This window comes from Molothrus aeneus, chromosome 1, assembly GCF_037042795.1.
Source record: "Molothrus aeneus isolate 106 chromosome 1, BPBGC_Maene_1.0, whole genome shotgun sequence".
NCBI classification, from domain to species: Eukaryota; Metazoa; Chordata; class Aves; order Passeriformes; family Icteridae; genus Molothrus; species Molothrus aeneus.
In genome coordinates, this window is record NC_089646.1 from 104,867,646 (window position 1) to 104,885,969 (window position 18,324).

Below are 18,324 nucleotides of genomic sequence, written 5' to 3' on the forward strand. Positions count from 1 at the left end.
TCTGCTGGGGACTCAAGCACAAGGAACACTTCAGAAGACACAGATTTTGGTTTGTACAGGTTTTTCTCTTAAGCCAACCATTTCCAGATATTTCAGCAGGCAAGAAAGGCAAATGCAGTGGAGATTTAAAAGAGCCCAGTTCAGGGTAGGATCTGAGTGGCTGGGGAGCAGCACTGCTGGAGGGTCCTGGTACACAGCAAAGGCCAAACATGAGTCAGCAGAGCACGGCTGCAGCAACAAAGTCAAACTGGATCCTGGGCTGCAGCCACAGGGGCATTACTGGCAGCAATGGAGATGAGATCATTCTACTCAGGGTTGGCCAGGTTGCATCTGTGTCCAGTTCTGGTTACTACACTTCAAGAAAAGCAGAAGAAGACTGGAGAGGGTTCAAATAAAGGCTGCAAAGATGATCAAAGGGCTGGAGAACATGCTGAAGGAGTTAGATTTTTCATCCATGGAGAAGAGAAGGCTTATGGGCATCTCATCATGGTATTCCAGTACTTAGAGGGCAGATACAAGGAGGACAGAGGCTCTTTCTTCACAAGGGGATACATGGAAAAGACAATGGGTACAAGTTGTGCTAGGAGATGTTTCATCTTGATTTAAGAAAGAAATTTTTTATGGTCATAATAATAACTCAGTGAAACAACCTTACCAGGAAAATGGTCGCCATCACCAAAGGTTTTCAATTTGAGACTAGTCAGGTTGCTAGACAATCTCATTGAGGCTCTCTTTCCAGGAGAGAAAACTTGGAAACTTGGGCCAGATGAGCTTTTGAGGTCCCTTCCAACCTGGGCTGTTCCGTGGTTCTGTGATTTTATGATTTAAATTAGGGCAGGTGTACACTGCACAAAGGGCCATTGCAAGTTCCAAGGAGATCAGAAGGACCAGACTGTGTTTGTGCCATTTCCCCAGTCTCGCTCCAGGAGGACACATTGCCCGAGATGCACTGGCCCCCACATTTGTAGTTGGCATTTGCCTGCCGAAGTGCTGCTCTATTTTGAGGCAGTGTGTGCAGAGCTGGGCCAAGCATTAATTGTACAAAATTTCCAAGGAAGGGGACAAAATTTACCTTTCAAAGACAAGCAAACTGGTTAATTGAGATTGTTGAGAAAACAGTGTCAGAACAGAGAATTCACTTTCCTTATCATTTACACATTTGCAAAATAGCATCATTTTCTCAGTAATTTCATTCAACAAAGGGGAAAGGGAAGGGAAGGGAAGGGAAGGGAAGGGAAGGGAAGGGAAGGGAAGGGAAGGGAAGGGAAGGGAAGGGAAGGGAAGGGAAGGGAAGGGAAGGGAAGGGAAGGGAAGGGAAGGGAAGGGAAGGGAAGGGAAGGGAAGGGAAGGGAAGGGAAGGGAAGGGAAGGGAAGGGGAGATGAGTGAAAATTTTGCACCATGTTCTTTTGTCACTTATAGAAACATTCCAAAGTGGTTTTTTCTCTTTCTTTTATTTTCTGCCTCAAAAGGACTGTTCATTTAATTTTATATTTTATCCAAAAAAAATTAAATTTCCACATCTCAAAGCAAAGTATCCAGGTCAACCTGACACTAATCCTTTATGAAATATCCTTCTGCATAGAACTTGTGGAGTTACTGGTGCCATAGCTAATGAGGATGAGTGGGCAGTCTTTTGCCAAATAGAATTTCCATCTTCTGCAAGTCTCTGCTAATAAACTGTGACTCCATGGGGTCTGGAAGATCATGTTCTTTTTCATTGCACACTTGCAAGAATCATTTCCTCACCATGGATAACAGCATCTTGGGGACAAATGATTGCTATGCAGTCTCAATACCAGATTGCTTGGCCTGACACAACTTCCACTGAATGATTTCTGAGTTCGTTTCTAGCAGTTACCTTTTGCTGCTACTGTTGTCCCCAGCTCACGTAGCATGGGTACTCATTATTTCTCTGCTCTCTCACAAGGTTTTTAATAGCACAGGATGGTATGGTGGTAAGTTTGGAACTGCACCCATCCTTTTTTACTGGTACCTACTATGTCTTCTATCACCCTTTCACAACCCACTTAGTTTTCTCCTTCATCTGCTCTAGCTTGTGTCATAGCTGATGCTCTCTTTGAGGCAGGTATTGTCCTTTGCCAAACGTACGGGCATGGCACCAGCCACAGTAAAAGTCCAGGCCAGCTGAGAAATGTTGTTTCATAATTGCCCAATAATTGTAATTGTAATGAGAGACAGATGCCTGTTACTAATCATAAAAACATCTAGCCTTGTCTTTCTGCTTCCCTGTTGTGTTCTTCTTTTCTTTATGGATTTTCTTCGTACTTTTTTTAATCCACTTTTCTTTTTTTTTTTTTTTTTTTTTCTGAACAGACATCTTCAAATAAAAGGCCCCCTCAATGGAACTCTCCCTCTGCATTGATCTAGTGAGAATGCTGACAGCATCCTAATTCTACAGACTCTCATAAGTGAGGTTCAGGTGACTGGCCGAATGATGTCCATTTCCACTGTGTCACAGAAATATTACTGTGCTGAAGTTAAATACGAATGTGCCCTCATTTGTTGTGCTTTTCCTCATTCTCCATGCTCTGCAGCAAAGTGCATTAGCATTCCTTCCTGGAGAGAGGTGGCTGTGAGCAAGGAGACACACAGCTAGCAAAGGCTCGGCTAAGAAACATCTGCTGGAGCCAGCTGCAGCAGATTTCATAGGTCACTCACATACAAAACTGACAATGTCCCACATGTCACCTCCACAGCCTCAAATCTTTGTTCTGTCCTAGCTCAGCCAGGCTGCCCTAGTTCAAAAGGCCCCTTCAGACAGATGGATGACTCCTCCTTCCCTTATTCCCTGTAGGTAAAAGGAAAACTAAACTAAACAGTGGAAGTCTATCGCTGCTCAGCCCTCGCAGACTTCACTCTGCATGCTCCGTGATTCTGCTTCATGACCACAAGATGTCTCCTGTAATCCATGGAAATAGCAAAAGGCTGGCAGAAAGGCTAAAGAGGTGTTATGAAAAAAAGGGAGCAGCCTCCAAGACACACCTGAGAGGAGCTTCCCAATGCATGTCCCATCTCCTACCCAAGAGAAGAGCATCCCAGAGAAAAATGATCAGCTTTGAAAAGAGAAGGAAATCTGATTAAACTTCTCCTTGAAGCAACAGACTAACTGGAACAACCTGCAAACATTCACAGTTTATAAATACCCTATGTGCAAGCAGAGGCCAAAAGACTGACAAAGTGCTGAGAAATGTCTGTGAAATACAATGTGCACAGAAACAAGAGCTTCCTTCAACTGCATTGTTTCCAGTATAGAAGCTTCAAGAACCATCATGAATTTGTTTGGGCAAACATAGCAAGTCTCAGGCTTTACTTTTCACAAACTTTTTTTCAGGCTTGTCCAATATTGGTTATTGTGTCAGTCCACAGTGGAGCAGCAGTGTGTGCAGCCTGCAGTCATTGGATCCCTTTATTTCCAGGCAGGCCCGCACATGTGGCAGGTTTTGGTTAATGCATTCCTCCATCCATACTCTAATGTCACACTAAAGAGCAGACTTGCCCTTGCAGTGCTCTGCTTCTAGTTTTGGTTCTCCTTTTAGGAATGAATATGTAACTGGATTTTCCACTTGGAAGTTAGAGCTAGTCAGGATGCTTGAGAATATATGTTTCTAAAACTTTTCGTTGAAAAGGAAGGGAAAAAAACTGTCATGTATTTAGAAATTCAGCACATTGTTTTAAAAAAAACCAAAAACCCAAACCACCTGACATTTTCTCTATCAATATTTTTTCAGCTTGAAGTTTGGGAAATTTAGAAAAAAAACTAGACAAGTCTTTAGAAATCTCCTGACAAATATTTTTGCCCTCATCAATTATCATTTGCTGGAAGAAACTCATAATGAAATGAGTGCTTATAATTGAAAGTATCTGTCATACTAAATGATACCCTCTTGTAAGTATGTCATTTAATTTATAATTTCTAATTGCAACTTGTAAGGCATAAAGGCATGCAAACCAAAATTAAGTAATATTAATTGCTTTATTCAGATTGACAGGAGAACTCCCAAGACTTAAGCAAATCACAGAAATGGAGGAAACCCTGCTCTCAGGATTACCAGCAGTGTAGTAGACCAACAGACCTGCACAGATTTCTGAATCAGATTTCCCACCTGAAATCAGTGTCAGGGTGGTTGTCACGGTACTTCCTCAAGCAGCAAGCTCTGCAGGAAAGGAGCCTTAAGGAATAAGCAGGTGTTGGGAATGGCAGCCTGCAGTCTAACTCCCAAAGGCTGTGTTTAAAAATAGAGCCACTACAGACAGACAGACAGACAGTAAGCTAACTTTTTACCCCTCTTTGAAGGTCCTGGAACTCAGTATTAGAGCACCCATCCTAGCAATTGGCTTTTTTTTAACTTCACATTTAAAGATGCCAAAGGCCCCCTCTCTTTCATGCACTTGTCTGCTATTTAGTTCTTTCAGAAGAAGCACATGGGATACATGTAATGGTGTATTTGAAGATAAAAAGGTGTCAGTTGCAATGAGAAGGGTGGAACTCAACCTCAGTACTTTCTCCATGTTCATTTTTATTAAAGGGTATTCTCTTTCCAGCAGCATCTTCTCTCATGAGCAGCTCCACTGGGGTCAGTGAGACTGCTTTTCAGGCTGTAGGATTTATGTCTTGATGAATATAACCCAAAAGAGACAAGTGGAAAAGTCCTGTCTTTTGAATAGTCCTGTCTTTTGAATAGGGATTTATAAGATATCTAAATGATAACAGAGGCTGTTCTGAGGTATAATGCATAAACTGACTTGTGGTTTTCATGTGAAATTGAATAAATACCTCCAAAGTATATTATTAAATATTCTAGTAAGAAAGATCACTCTGAGCACTTTTGTAAATTTCTATTCTTGAAATATTGATTCAACAATTTTGAAGAACCACTATGGTTTTCTATAAATACTGAACCATGCTACCCACAAAATTTGTTGTATGAGTGCATAGGCTATTGCATTCCTCTGTGCAATGTGCATTATGGAATTTATTATTTATGTATGTTACTCCTTATCCATCATGAATAATCTGAGATGAGCTCAGTTGATTAGAGCATGGTGCTGATAACAAGGTCGCATATTTGATCCCCATATGGGCCCTTCACTCGTTGGACCAGGGGATGCTTGTGGGTCCCTTCCAACTCAGAATAGTCTGTGATTCTGTGATCGTTAAAAAAAGATGTAACCAAAAAAACTTAGAAAAATGGGTGAATGGTTTACTTTCAAATTAACTGTGGAAAAGGTATAAATAAATTGGAATTACTACTATATGAGTTCTATGATGGTAACTACTGGACTTAATGAGAATTTGAGTGATAGGCCACCATCTTTGGTAAAATTGATAACTAGACCTTGAGCTGAAGTATTCTGTTTTTCTGAAACCTTCTCACAGTGATACCTCAATTCCTCAGTTTTCTTAGAGCCCATACACTTAACCACATGTGTGTGTGTGTGTGCATGCGTGTGCATTTCCTGTATGGGACACTGGGAACACCAGTTAATGTTTGATTTGTGCATACACTTTTTATATAGGCTTTATATAGTTTATTTTCATGCTGGTCTTAGCCAGCACACCTGGCACCTGAGTAATACCTTTGAACTCTCAAGTGTCATTTATTGGTGGAGTCAAACAATGTTTACTCAGCACTAGCTCTAACTTTAGGCTTATCAAAATTGGCTTTGTCCAACATAATGTATCCTATTCTTCCCCAAAAATACCATAGCTGAACTTTTATTAGGACGCCCCTGTCTCCTTTGACAGAGTCAATATAGCCAGAAGCAAGTACAAAACAAAACAATCTTGAACTAGTCAAATATTTCTCCTCATTTTAGCATCTACACTTACCAGGTCCTTCAAGAAACTAAACCTCATCATAATCCTACAGGTCTTAGAAGTTTCTGCATTTTCCTGAAATCTTCACATTCTTGTGAACCAAACTCTAGCATTAACCCAACCACAGAGTTGACATATATCCCTGCATCAACAGCCCAAACAGTGAATTAATTTCCCCTTCCAGGGTTATCTGCAGCCTGACTCAACACATCTCTTCAATCCAGCAGTCATTTTACCCTTCAGCCCTCTTAAACCCTGGGTTAGGGTCAAACTCTAACCCTAGTTTTAATCAGAACTCAGAGTTTAATCTGCAGTTTTGACTAGCATATTTATCCCCTGATACCTCTCTGGATCTGCCCTTCCCATCTGAACCTCCAGCTGCAGCTCCAGCCTTCACTGAAAGGACCCACATCCTGTCCTGCCTGGTTACCCTGAATTGCCCCCTACCAGCCCTAGCCCTCACCCTAGCTTTAATGTTCTGGTACACAACAAACAGCTTTTTCAAGCTTTCTTTTGTAGAACACAAATCTTTACCCCAATCCTAACACTAGGCTCAGAACTGAACCTTCTCAGTTCATCCCTGCCATCTCCAGCCATGTCCAATTTCTGTGACAGCGACGAATGAAGAAATTCAACAATATCCTGCAGAATCCATGTGGAGAAGGGCTGAGGTTACTGTAAAGGAGATTGTTTAGGCGTAAGGTGCTGGTGATTTTGCGCCCATGAGGCAAGGCACGATTACAATTAGAGCTGAAATTCACCAACAATGCTGAGACTAATGAAGAACATACAGTCTAGTCCCTGCAAAATGCATGGTGTTAGGTAAGAGCTTCTGCTGTGAGGAATGAGTTGTGCCTGCAAGATTTGATAAGATGCATCTAGCAGAGAATGTTTAACATTCAAGTCAGTGTTTCAGAAGAAATGAGCTGAGGGAGGGTTTTGCCGATTGTTGCAATTTGCAAAGCTTAATACTAGGAGTACCCAATTATCTTAACTGGATGTGGTGGTTGAACACCAGCTGGCAACTAAGCTCACACAGCTGCTCTCTCACTTCCCCCCAGTGGACTGAGGGAGAGAACTGGAAGAGTAAAAGTAAGAAAACTCATAGGTTGAGAAAAAAGACAGTTTTATAGAATATTAATCCCGATGTTTCCGGGTGTGGTGCCTGGCTTCGTCTGGCCTTGCTGCTAGACCAAAGGCGGCAGCTGTGGTGTTTCACCCCAGAGATGCCTTTGGCCGGCTGGGTGCTGCAGCTGGGCACTCAGAACAAATCCAGGCAAAGTAGGAACTCAGTTTATCTCTGGTGGAAAAGGTTCAGGCGACGGTGAAGAGAAAAGAGCGGATTCTATCGTAGAGTCTTAATCCAGAGTTTTATTTCAGCATGGTAGACCTCTGAATGTGGTAACAGCTTGCAATAGAACCCCTGGCCGCATGGTCTTGTGTCCTTTTAAGCCCCGGGGACAGGGGGAGGGGAAGGGACAGGTGAGGGCCAACCAGGTGTGAGGACGGGAAGGCTCAAGGGATAAAGACACTTGGACAGGCCAATGAGCCCGGACCTGAGGGGCATCTTTTGAACTTCTGCCAACCACACCACGACCCTGCTGGAATGTTAAGATTGATTGACAAGCTCTTAGCAGGAGGGCAAAAGGGGGAGGGGGAAGGTTGGCACACCTGGGGGGGGGTTGGGATAGGTGAAACAGGAAACCACACTGCAACAAGTTTCATAGGTAAAGCAAAAGTCTCGCACACAAGCAAAGCAAATCATTCACTATTTCCCGTGGGTATGGAGGTGTCCAGCCAACTCCAAGAAAGCCAAGCTCTATCACACTTAACAGTAACTTGGGAACACAAACTCCATCACTGAATGCTCCCCTGCTTCCTTCTTGTTCCTCCAGTTCCGTATGTTGCCAAAGGATATGGAATATTCCACTGGATATGTGGGGTCACCTGTAACAGCCATGTCCCCTCCCAGCTCCTTGTGCACCCCCAGCCTGCTCACTGGTGAGCTGTGAGGAGCAGGAAACACCTTGACTCTGATTTAAGCACTGCTCAGCAACAGCTAAGACATCTCTGTGTTATCAACACTGTTTTCAGTACACTTGAAGTGTGGGACAAGGGGCCAGTGCCAGGGGTGGGGGGTTGTATCTGTTACAGATGCTCAAGATTATAAAGTGGGCGATCAATACCAGGAGTTGGAAATGGCTTTATATTATTTACTAGCCCTGCAGGAACTGTTTAAGGTAGTACTTTGTAATGTAGTTTGTAGATCCTTGGTTTTCAGCAATGGGTTTCTTTTTAAATGAGGCTGAATATACTCCTTTCCCCAAGGGAGACTAGGAAATCATCTGAAGTCATGTAGAGACATGACGCATGGCTATAGTGGTGAATTCTGGGTACATGAGCTTGAAAGAAACTTGGGTTATGGAGCACTAGGTGATGTGCCAGGATTTCAGCAGGGAAGCAACCTCCGTGGCAGGCACCCAGGGAAACAGGCAGGCTGGTTCAAGAGCAAGGCACTGCAGTGTGGGATCACAGCTGAAGTGCTCAGAGTGATATAATTAACTTGAAAGGGAGATGCAGCTGCATAAACTTCACATCCATACTTGCCCTAGAGAAGGAGCAAGCTCCTGTGGTTGAATTGTGCTAAGAGGATTCCTTCTGAGTTTGTCAGCACCAAGTGTGCACACAGAGGTCCAAAAAGCAGCTTTTTCATATGTGAGGATGCTTTTTAATTCTTTTTCCCACCAATCTTTCCATGCTCTGTGGAAAGATACAACAAAATCATAATGTCAGCAATTATGAGGGTACTTGGCCAGTGTCTTTTACTTTGTTATAGCCCACAGAGACCAAAGTCAGCCAGGCTGTGTGAGCCACTCCCTCTGGAGACCTGCAACCACAGCTGCTCCTCCTGGGTGAGCTGGCACAGTGTCAGGCTCACCACTGTTCTGCCAGAAATACACAAAGTGCAGCAGATACCCAACAGAGAGTAAAATGAGGGTTTGCCCTCATCTGGGGTAAAGTACTATATTACTGACTGCAGAAACATGTAATGGCAAAGGGTCCTTTAAAGCACAGAGCAAAAGTGCAGCAAGGAAACTTTGCAAATACAAATTTTAAACACTGTGGAACTTCAAAAAGTGGAGAACTTCTGCCACAGGTGAGACAATGTTAGCATCAGACCAGTACTTATGAAACTCAGCTTCAGACCATCATCTTGAAATTGGGTTACCCTGCCCAGAGGTGTCTATAGGTTGTATTCCACCCCTCAGTAAGACATGCTGCCAGTGCAAGAACGTGCTCAGACATAAAAATGCAAATCAACTCACCTCATTAAATTCTGCATAAGGGATACATACATACATACATGCTGCATGACAGTTTCTTTCTTTTTTGCTTTGTTTTTTAGCTAGCCATTTGCAGAGATCAAGACAAATGTTTCCATCTTTCTAACTGACACCAAAGCAGATTATAGCTAAATTCTTTGCTCTGAGAAAGAGTAGCTGTGCTGTGGCCCCTAAAAATCAGTGCTGCTTACATCAGACTTTAATGCATTTGAATACCTTGTGTATTAGAAACTATATAAAAATTCTGTGTCATTTCTTTTAAAATTACTCACGGAAAGTGATAATTTCACAAATACCTTTTTACTTTTGGAGCATTTTTACTCTTTTGTCAGTGAGTGTCTCTGCTTATGAAGGATTTTTTTAACCATTTTTCCTTAATTTTATTTTAGTCAGAAAGTCCTTGTGTCCACACTAACAGTGAAAAACAAAAAAAAAAAAAAAGTTTGAGGCTTTTTGTTCAGGAAAATTTATTTCCTGTAAAAATTTTTTCTTTTTTAAAACTAAGGTAAATATTGTATGATACTCTGTTCAAGCCCATATAATGCAGAGTAGGAGGTGGATATTCCAACATGCTTGCTTCAGCACTTAAAGGAGTTCTGGCTTTCCCTGCCCCTATTCCTCACAGAGCAGAGTACAAATGCATTCATGAGTTTAAAGGCACTTTTATCCAAAGTGTCTGCAGCTGTTGCATGAAAAAAAATGCCTGTTGAGATTTACAAGAGTTCAAACTTAAACCTTCTTTGTGCAACCTAACCTGCTCCCTTCACAAGTGTATTTGTCTTCAAAACCACGCACTATTTCCATTAGCACATACAGACAGATTGACATCTATATTCATGGATTTGTACAAACAGAGAAAGAATATAAACTATTTTTCAGGTCCATGCTGGATACTTATATTTAATTATTGTCCTTAGCCTTGTAAATGTACCATTTCTATGCATATAGCCATACCAACTGTTTCTCTTGAAAAATATATTATGACAGAGATTCCCACAAAAGCCACGGGCAGGAAGGTCTCCCAGGGTGCCTTTGAAGGTCTTCCCCACAGAAGTTTGTCTTCAAAGGTTTTCTGAGTTCAGGCATTCCAAAATTTCAGCTTATTCTTTTGAAGTTCTCCAGGAAGCTTTGTTGCTGTGTGGCCTTAGGACACTTCTGCTATTTGTTTTCTTTTGACTAGTTCAGAAAAAAAATTAACCAGGTGGTTGGTACCAGGAAACCAAAATAATCTACTCAGCAGCTTCCACAAGAGGGTGCAGTTGCATTTTGTTAAATCCAGAGCCAGCCACAGTTAATAAATGGATTGCAGCAACAGCTGCCAGGCTGCCTACAGAAATGACTAATGAAACAATTATAGAAAAAAAAACATCAAATGTGGTGAAAGATGAGAAAAATTATATTGAAACACACTGAATTTATTAATAAACAGCACTGTCAGGTGATGTTGAATAAAAAACTTGGCCCTTCACAACTCTGTGGGATCCATTTGTAATTTGTTTTCTTTGAGCTAGTGCCACAAGAATTCCAAGGGGAAGCCCCCAGCTATAAAATCCACTCTTCCATTTTAATTTGACTTCTCAAACATTCCCATCATGAAGCAAACAGAGCATTTACTGATTTTACCAGGACCCTGGGCCCTTCAATAGCTCATCCTGAATTCCACACCACTAAGCTGTGCTGAAGCTCAGAGTTGTCAGTGGCCATTTTGCATATTGGACTAGCAAAGGTTGTTTATTTTACTATATCTTTCGTTATGAAGACCCCTAACAGACCTGCTATAAGGACCAGCATCTGACTGTGAAAACTGCACACACAAAGAACATCAAAAAAATTACACACTCCTGCAAGAACCAGGTGAAAGTTCACATAATTTCATTGACCAAATGATGCATGTGCCAACAGGCATGATGCCAACAATCATTTTCAAATGCCCATCAGGCTTTGTTTGTTGCTCTGCTCTCCTTGCTTTTTGGTCCCTTAAGCCTGTTCTACCCAAAACTCTGCAATCCCCATCTCTAAAAGTCTTCTATCCCTATGGGACACTTCAGCCTGGCAGAAGAAATAGGATCCAAGTGTGGGTGAAATTTGAGAAGTGGTGATAGATATTCAGAGTTCTGAATTCTGTGAATTCTGTGGATATTCAGAGTGCTTGACACTAGCTGGTCTGTTGGTCACTTCTGTTCTTAAACTCAGTGAATCACCTGTTTATACTCAGAAAAGCATGTGATTGACTTGGGTAATAGGGAATAACAGGCTCTGTCTCCCACCCACTCTTGACAAGATGGAGCTTGCCCTGACTTAGAAGCCAGCACACAGTTTGTCACATTTAAAGCACAGGTTCCTTTGACAAATAAGCATTGAGATAGTCATCAGTTCTAGCAAGTCAGCGACTCATGGCCACTATTACAAAGATATAAAATGTCCTGGCAGGTTATCCTAACTACCTGTATCCTAAAAATTCAGTAAGAGTATGGCAACCCTTATATTTCCTGAAAATACTTCGCTGTCGTTAAAAAGACATTTGTGCCCATTTTTTAAAAACAAATTTAAGAGTATGTCTCTGAACATTAAAAATTTGTGAATTTACCTACATGTTTTTAAAGCTAAAACTATGTGTTTAAACATACAAATTTTTGCTTGGTAGACTGAGACATTTTTTTAAAAAAGCAGTGTTCAGTTTTTAAAAAATGCCCAGTCCTAGGAAAACAGTTGTGAAATCTCAGATGTGATTTTTCATGTCAAAGGCCCAAGCCTTCCACCAGAGCTCTTTCACATTTTTACAGTTCTCAAGCAACTCTGAGAAACATCATATTTCAAATGTGTTGAACACACTGAGTTATGCTACATGGATTTCATAAGGTTATGTTTGTTGTCTAGGAAATAAACTTACCTTCAAATAAAATCCTTATTGCTAGGTTGGAGCAGTCATAAGATTCTCCTGAGAGGACATTTTCAAATGCACTTGGTTTTGGCTTGACTATTTCCCTCTATTGCTGCTCCAGAATTTTCTATTCATGGTTTTTAATAGGAAAGTGTTTTCTGTGATATTTTTTTCCACAGGAAAAAGTTGGTTGTGTCAAAACAATGTCATGTCCCTTTGGGAAAATAAAAAAAGAATCCAAAATGTTTTGAACTGTCCAAGCAAATCTAAATGTTTGGCTTCAGGATTGTTTGTCACTACTCATCATGACTTTGTCATGGTTTAGGTTCCTCATTTCCCCCCATCATTTGGGGTTCCTGCATGGATTGCATTTTCCATCAAGAAAAATAATGTCCCTTCTAGCTGTTATGATGATGCATCAAAGATGTCCAGGCCCACATTTTAAAACCAAAATACTTTGGAACATTCTGTGTTTTGTTTTTCATCCCAATTAGAAAACAAAAGCAACAATGTGGGACAATTATGAACACACTGTCTGATTTTCAATAGGCTCCATTTTGATGGAAAGAGGAGTAGGAAATTCTTGTGCTTTGGAAAATCCCACTTTAACCAAAAGTGAAAGGAAAAATAGGCAGAAGGAAGTAGCATGTGACCCATACTAATGTAATCCTTAATGTCATATATCTTTGTTTAGCTGGTATTTTTTCTTCTTTCATTTAGCTACATTTTTCTGCATACTATTAACTAGCATTGTCCATTATGAGAATTATAAATGCAACTTTTAATCCCATCATTTAAAACTTATTCCATGAGAAATGAAATACCAACACACAAGGGTATCTGGCTACAACAAACTGCTTAATGAAATGTATGAAACAAAATTAAATAGTTGAATATGATGTTACTTTGAAAAGAAAAACCCAAATATTTTCACATTCCCTCCAAAGTTTTACAGTTATCTCAAACAATAGGATCAATTACTTGCATATTCAAAGAAGCAGAGGGGAGGAAAGGACTATTTGCCAGCTGCCTTTCTTAGAATAACTCAAAATTTGTATAAATATATGTTGGTAAAACCTCTCCTTTCTAAATAAATTTGTCATTTTTGTAGCTTGCAGTTCCGAATTCATGGCATATACTTAGTTCTTCCGAACCTTTATAGCAGTCTTTTCTTTTTTTCTTTTGAAGAATATGAACAAAAAGGTTCTGGGTGGCTGTGACATACCATCACCAGCTTCAGCATTCATGAAGGCAGGCTCAGGTTTGGTTCTGTTCTGCTCCTTTTTTTCTCCTGAAAGCCAGATCCCCAAAAAGCACAGTGATGAAACATCAGGACAAATCAGGAGCCTGCAGAAAAAAAGAGAAGAGTAACTCAAAAGTAGTTTTCCTTCTTTATTAATTCCTGTATATTTATATCTTTTGAGCTAGGGGTAGAGAAGGTTAGAGCTGCTAACATTTTCCACAATAGTTGTTGCATGGTGGGAGGTCTGTTCCAGCTCTGTACTCCTACCTAATTGTAAAGAAATGCTGACTTAGCCTTGGAAGCCTTTGAGCAGAGCATCTCCAACCTCCTTGGCTTGTGAGAGGAAATGCAGATAGAGTTTTTGGAGAACTCACCTAATCTACCAAGCCTCTACATGAGAAGTGAGACTGTGCAGAGGCTTACTTGCCTTTAGGCCAGGTATGGATGTCCTATTAACACCTACTGCAAAATGCACATCCCTGCCATCTGCGTGGGAGACTCGAGACATTTCAAAGGGCTGTGTCCAGTTTGGAAGCAGAGGTGTTGCTCTACAACTTAGCTGGCAAAGTTGCTTCCTTCTAACATGAGAAAGCAGCAGACTTTCACTTTGCCAGTGCCAGAGCAGTGAGGCAGGCAATTGCCAAGAACAATCTTTGCCTAGAAAAAGTGGAAGCTGGGTGGTTATAGGCAACTGAAAACTCTCACACTCAATAATAACAATTAACAACAAGGAAATTATACAAACTCTTGTTTTAATAAACCCAGTCTTCTTCCATCTCTTCATGTCTTCTTCAGATGTTAAGAATCAAGCTTTCTACAGGTGCAGCCTCTTGAGTAGCTGTTACCTCAGCTGGCTCCATGACTCCCTCATTCAGCCTCAACAGAGATTCTCAGGGAAGAATGGAAGAGACTGTGGCTGCTTCAAGGGAACACAGCAGATAGTGATAAGCAAACCAAAGGACATTTACCAGAAGTGAGATGGGAACTGAAAAACATCCATGCAGAACCATGGAACAGTTAAATATCAGGAAAACAGAGCCCTATAGTCTTCCCTATTCCCTACCACCACTGCTCTCTCTTCATCTATTAATGCAATCACACTGGATTTTCCTAAACTCTGAAATTTCAGAAAATTCAGACCATTCTGGTTGTAGGTGGGATAAGAAGTCACTGGTGTCCCTTTGTTATTACCTCGTTCCTCATGCCAGTGAACACAATGTATATATCCCTAGCAAAATTGCCTCAACATGTTCTTAGCTTGTAGAAAACTATTAGGAGATGTAAACTAAGATCATGTTGGCAGAGCTGAAAAACTATAAAACTATAGGAAAACCTCTACACTAGCAGACCTGAAGGAACTGTAACCTCCACCTGAAGGAATGGTGATGAGAAAATTAAAGTCATGAGGAAAACAATAGAGATAGAGGGCATGCTGAGAAAACAAGCCCGCATATCTGACAGATGTCCAGTTTTCTCAGATCTCTAAATGGTGCACAGCAGTTACGTCCACCTCTAATGGTGAACAACCCCATCCTGATACAAGCTCCATTCTAAGGATTTGTTTGACATCACAGATTGAGGGGATGATTTTGCTCCTGGAACTATTCCCAGAGTGATAAATTTCATCACATTCATCTCTAAATTAAGGAGGAAGGGTTTCTCATCCTCAAGGTTGTGACCAACAATTATCCTCAAACAAGAGGGCAGGAAAAACAACCTGTCACAGAAAATTCTAAAGACCTATTAAGCATCAAAGTATAATGAAGGGCACTCACACAGCCTGAGGAATTTGTTCATCTTTAAGCGAGGTGGTAGCTGAGAGGAAAAGACCATACAGAGTTCCAAGCAAGGTTTAACTACTGATGACAGGAGAGTAAGATTTCTTTTTTTTTTTCATTCTATTTCACCTGGCTTTGTTGTATAAAGTCATATATATAAAAGCACCACAACAGCATGTGTGTTCAACAGTAAAAATTCAGGGTGCCTTGAAAAAGAGGAAGTTTGGATGCAGAATCCCCTTCCAGTGCTCCCTAAATGCCATTTTAACTTGGATTCTGCAGCTACTAACATTATTAAACATTACTCACACAATAATGTCTTAGGTAGTCACTTCAAGAAAAACAAAATACATATAATCAGTATGTACATGTGCAAGTCTCCCAAAGTCAGCAGAAATTGCTTCTTTTTACTGGCTATCAAATGAGGTCAGAAGTCTCTTACAGGCTATGAATGACTCTGGCAGTGATGTCAAAACCAACCCCACTTCAGGTCAGCTTTACTGCACAAACTTCTTTTCCTCCTACTCTTTGTCCTTTTCCACTCTCCCTAAGAGTACACGACCTGCTTTGTGAAGAGGAAGGCATACATTCCAAATCTCTCAGAAGAGCACAGTGGCACAGGTAAATATATTATTTTTTTCTGAACATGTATGATTTCACAGGTTTCAGATTTTTCAACTTTGAAATTTAAATGAAAAATAAAAAAAGAATGTGTGCAAGCTTCCCAATTAAATCATGCAAGAACCAAAGACACAGGATGCGAAGTCGCTGCCAAAGCAGCGTTGAGTGTTAAGTGTTCATCGTCTATAGCACTGCCCTTGAAACAAAAGCAGTAGTTATTTTAAGTAACCATAAGCAATACTCATGTGCAATTCAAAGGAGATCGGATATAAAGAGATAAAGATTAGAGTACAGCAATACGGCTTTCATTATACAATGTAATCCAGCGTGTCTGATGTAACTGGATGTGACACAAATGTAAATAGCAACAGGTTTGGGAATACAGGGTTTTCAAAGTCTAACAAGCTTTTAAGCATAACTTTTAGTAAGTTCAAAAACAATCTTTGAAACAATGTTTTTCAAAAAGAACCCTCCGCATCCTTGCTAGAAGTATAATATGCATAAATAATTAGAGATGTTATGCAAGATCAAACAGAAGTGCTATTTGAGAAAGAACAGAATATTTAATCTCACAAATAGATGCAGGCACCAAACACAAAGATCCTGACCATTTGGAGATGCAGATGCCTTTTAAGGCAAAATGGGACAAGTTTAACACGAGGCTTAAATAGGATACTTGCTTCAGAATAGGAAATAATTACAGATCAACCACACAGTGACTTAGCACTCCATTTCCTTGAACTACTGAACTACTATACTGGTATGTAATTTGCATTATATCTAAGGAAGATCTTTCACTTTTAAACATCAATGATTTTATTAATAGCTTCTGGAATATTAAATAGAAATTACCATGACAAGAACTACCCACTTATTCAACTAATGCTTAGAATATTCAGATTCAAAAGAAATGTATTAGGGATTAAAAAGAAAAAACTATGTTTTGCTAAACACCATGTTCTTAAAATAGTGATCCAAGAGCTTCAAAGTAAGCAAGTGACTAATACTATTTCCAATATTAACTACTTTTTTTAATATGATAACAGAGTACAACGAGCAATGGGAACTTTGGACATGAATTTTAGGAGGTGCTGCTATAAAATACCATTGTTTTCTACACTTTCAAAGCGCAATAGCTAGGATGAGGCCTTGACTACCTCAGTTATTTCTCAAAAAGAGGGAATTCATTTAGGTCCAGAAATATTTTTTTACTTTCAAAACAAAAAAAAAAATTTTGTCCATGAACCACTGTAATGTTTTTTTTATTTACTCTGAATTGCAGAATCCCACCAAGTGTTTTCAATAATGTGTTGATGTTTTCAGGTTACTACCAGGCGTACCATAGATAAACTTTTGGAATGTACTGGCAAAGCTCTTCAGGGAATCAATCTATCCATCTCCTTCAATATCTCAGGATGCAAGTCCTGTATGCCCCAATTACAAACCACTGAACCCACATCAGTGTTTGAAATATTTTAGTCAGCCTGTCTCCATCTCTATTCCTCTGTTCCTCCTTCTTCTTGCTCTTACACCTGTATTCCCCCATATCACCCTAAAAATACTTTATTTGGCACAATATGTATTTGATCCTATCATATATTTTTGGATTTTTCAAAGTACTCAAACACATTAAGGATTGTATAAGTATAAATGATCACTTTAGAAAGTAATTCAAATATATGAGAATTTTCAAGGATACTACATGGAGAATGCCTGCCTAAACATAGGCTATTTGCATAAATCTTCAAGATTAAATTAATGACACACAGATGAGGAGTTAGTGAATGCTGAGCCTGTCTGAAGGGCTGTTTGGGAAACTGTGTTCAGCAAATGGTAGCAATGAACCCCTGCATCAGTAGCTTCTTACACTATACTCCAGCCATGCTAAACCATTCAAGGGCAGCTCCTCCCTTCTCCTTCCCTCACAAGGTCAAAAATATTAATTTAAAACAAAAGAATGAAAAAAGGGGAAATTCCTAAAAGCTGGCACTTGCCTTGCCTGACTAGTAGGTGAGACTGGTAGTTTTGGCTGATCCATTCAGTCTCCTGAGCGAATACCAAGCAGTGTCAGTCCACCTGCTCTGCAGCACCTTTGAGATCCCACTCAGGAACAGCCCTGGGAAGGGGCTTTACCCAGGTATCATGTGGCAGACATTTTTCAGGCTGCCTGACTGGCAGGCAAAAGGTGGCAATGACACTCCGAGTCCCATCCTGTGCAGGATTAATCAGGCTGAACTACCAACAGTTTGATCATTTTAAGTCACCTGTTCAACATTTCCTTATAAAAGGAACGCTGTGAGGAACACTCAGACTATCAGTGACAAGTGCAAGACAATTTAAGAAGCAGCCAATTTTTCCACTGCAATGAAAGCATGTCTAGCCTCCAAGACTCCCGACTCAGACCCTCATCTCTTCTTTCACACCCATATGGTGTGAGTCTGAGCCTGCTCTCAGCGATGGGACTGGTCAGCTCGTCTTCTCCCCAACTGCTCCGCTATTTTAATCACACTGTGCTTGAAATTAAGCGTGACAGTCTCTCCACTACCGACCAAGTCAATCACTGGTGCAGCCCCAGTACTGTCTGTGGCAGCCAATAGCACACATACACGTAAGACAG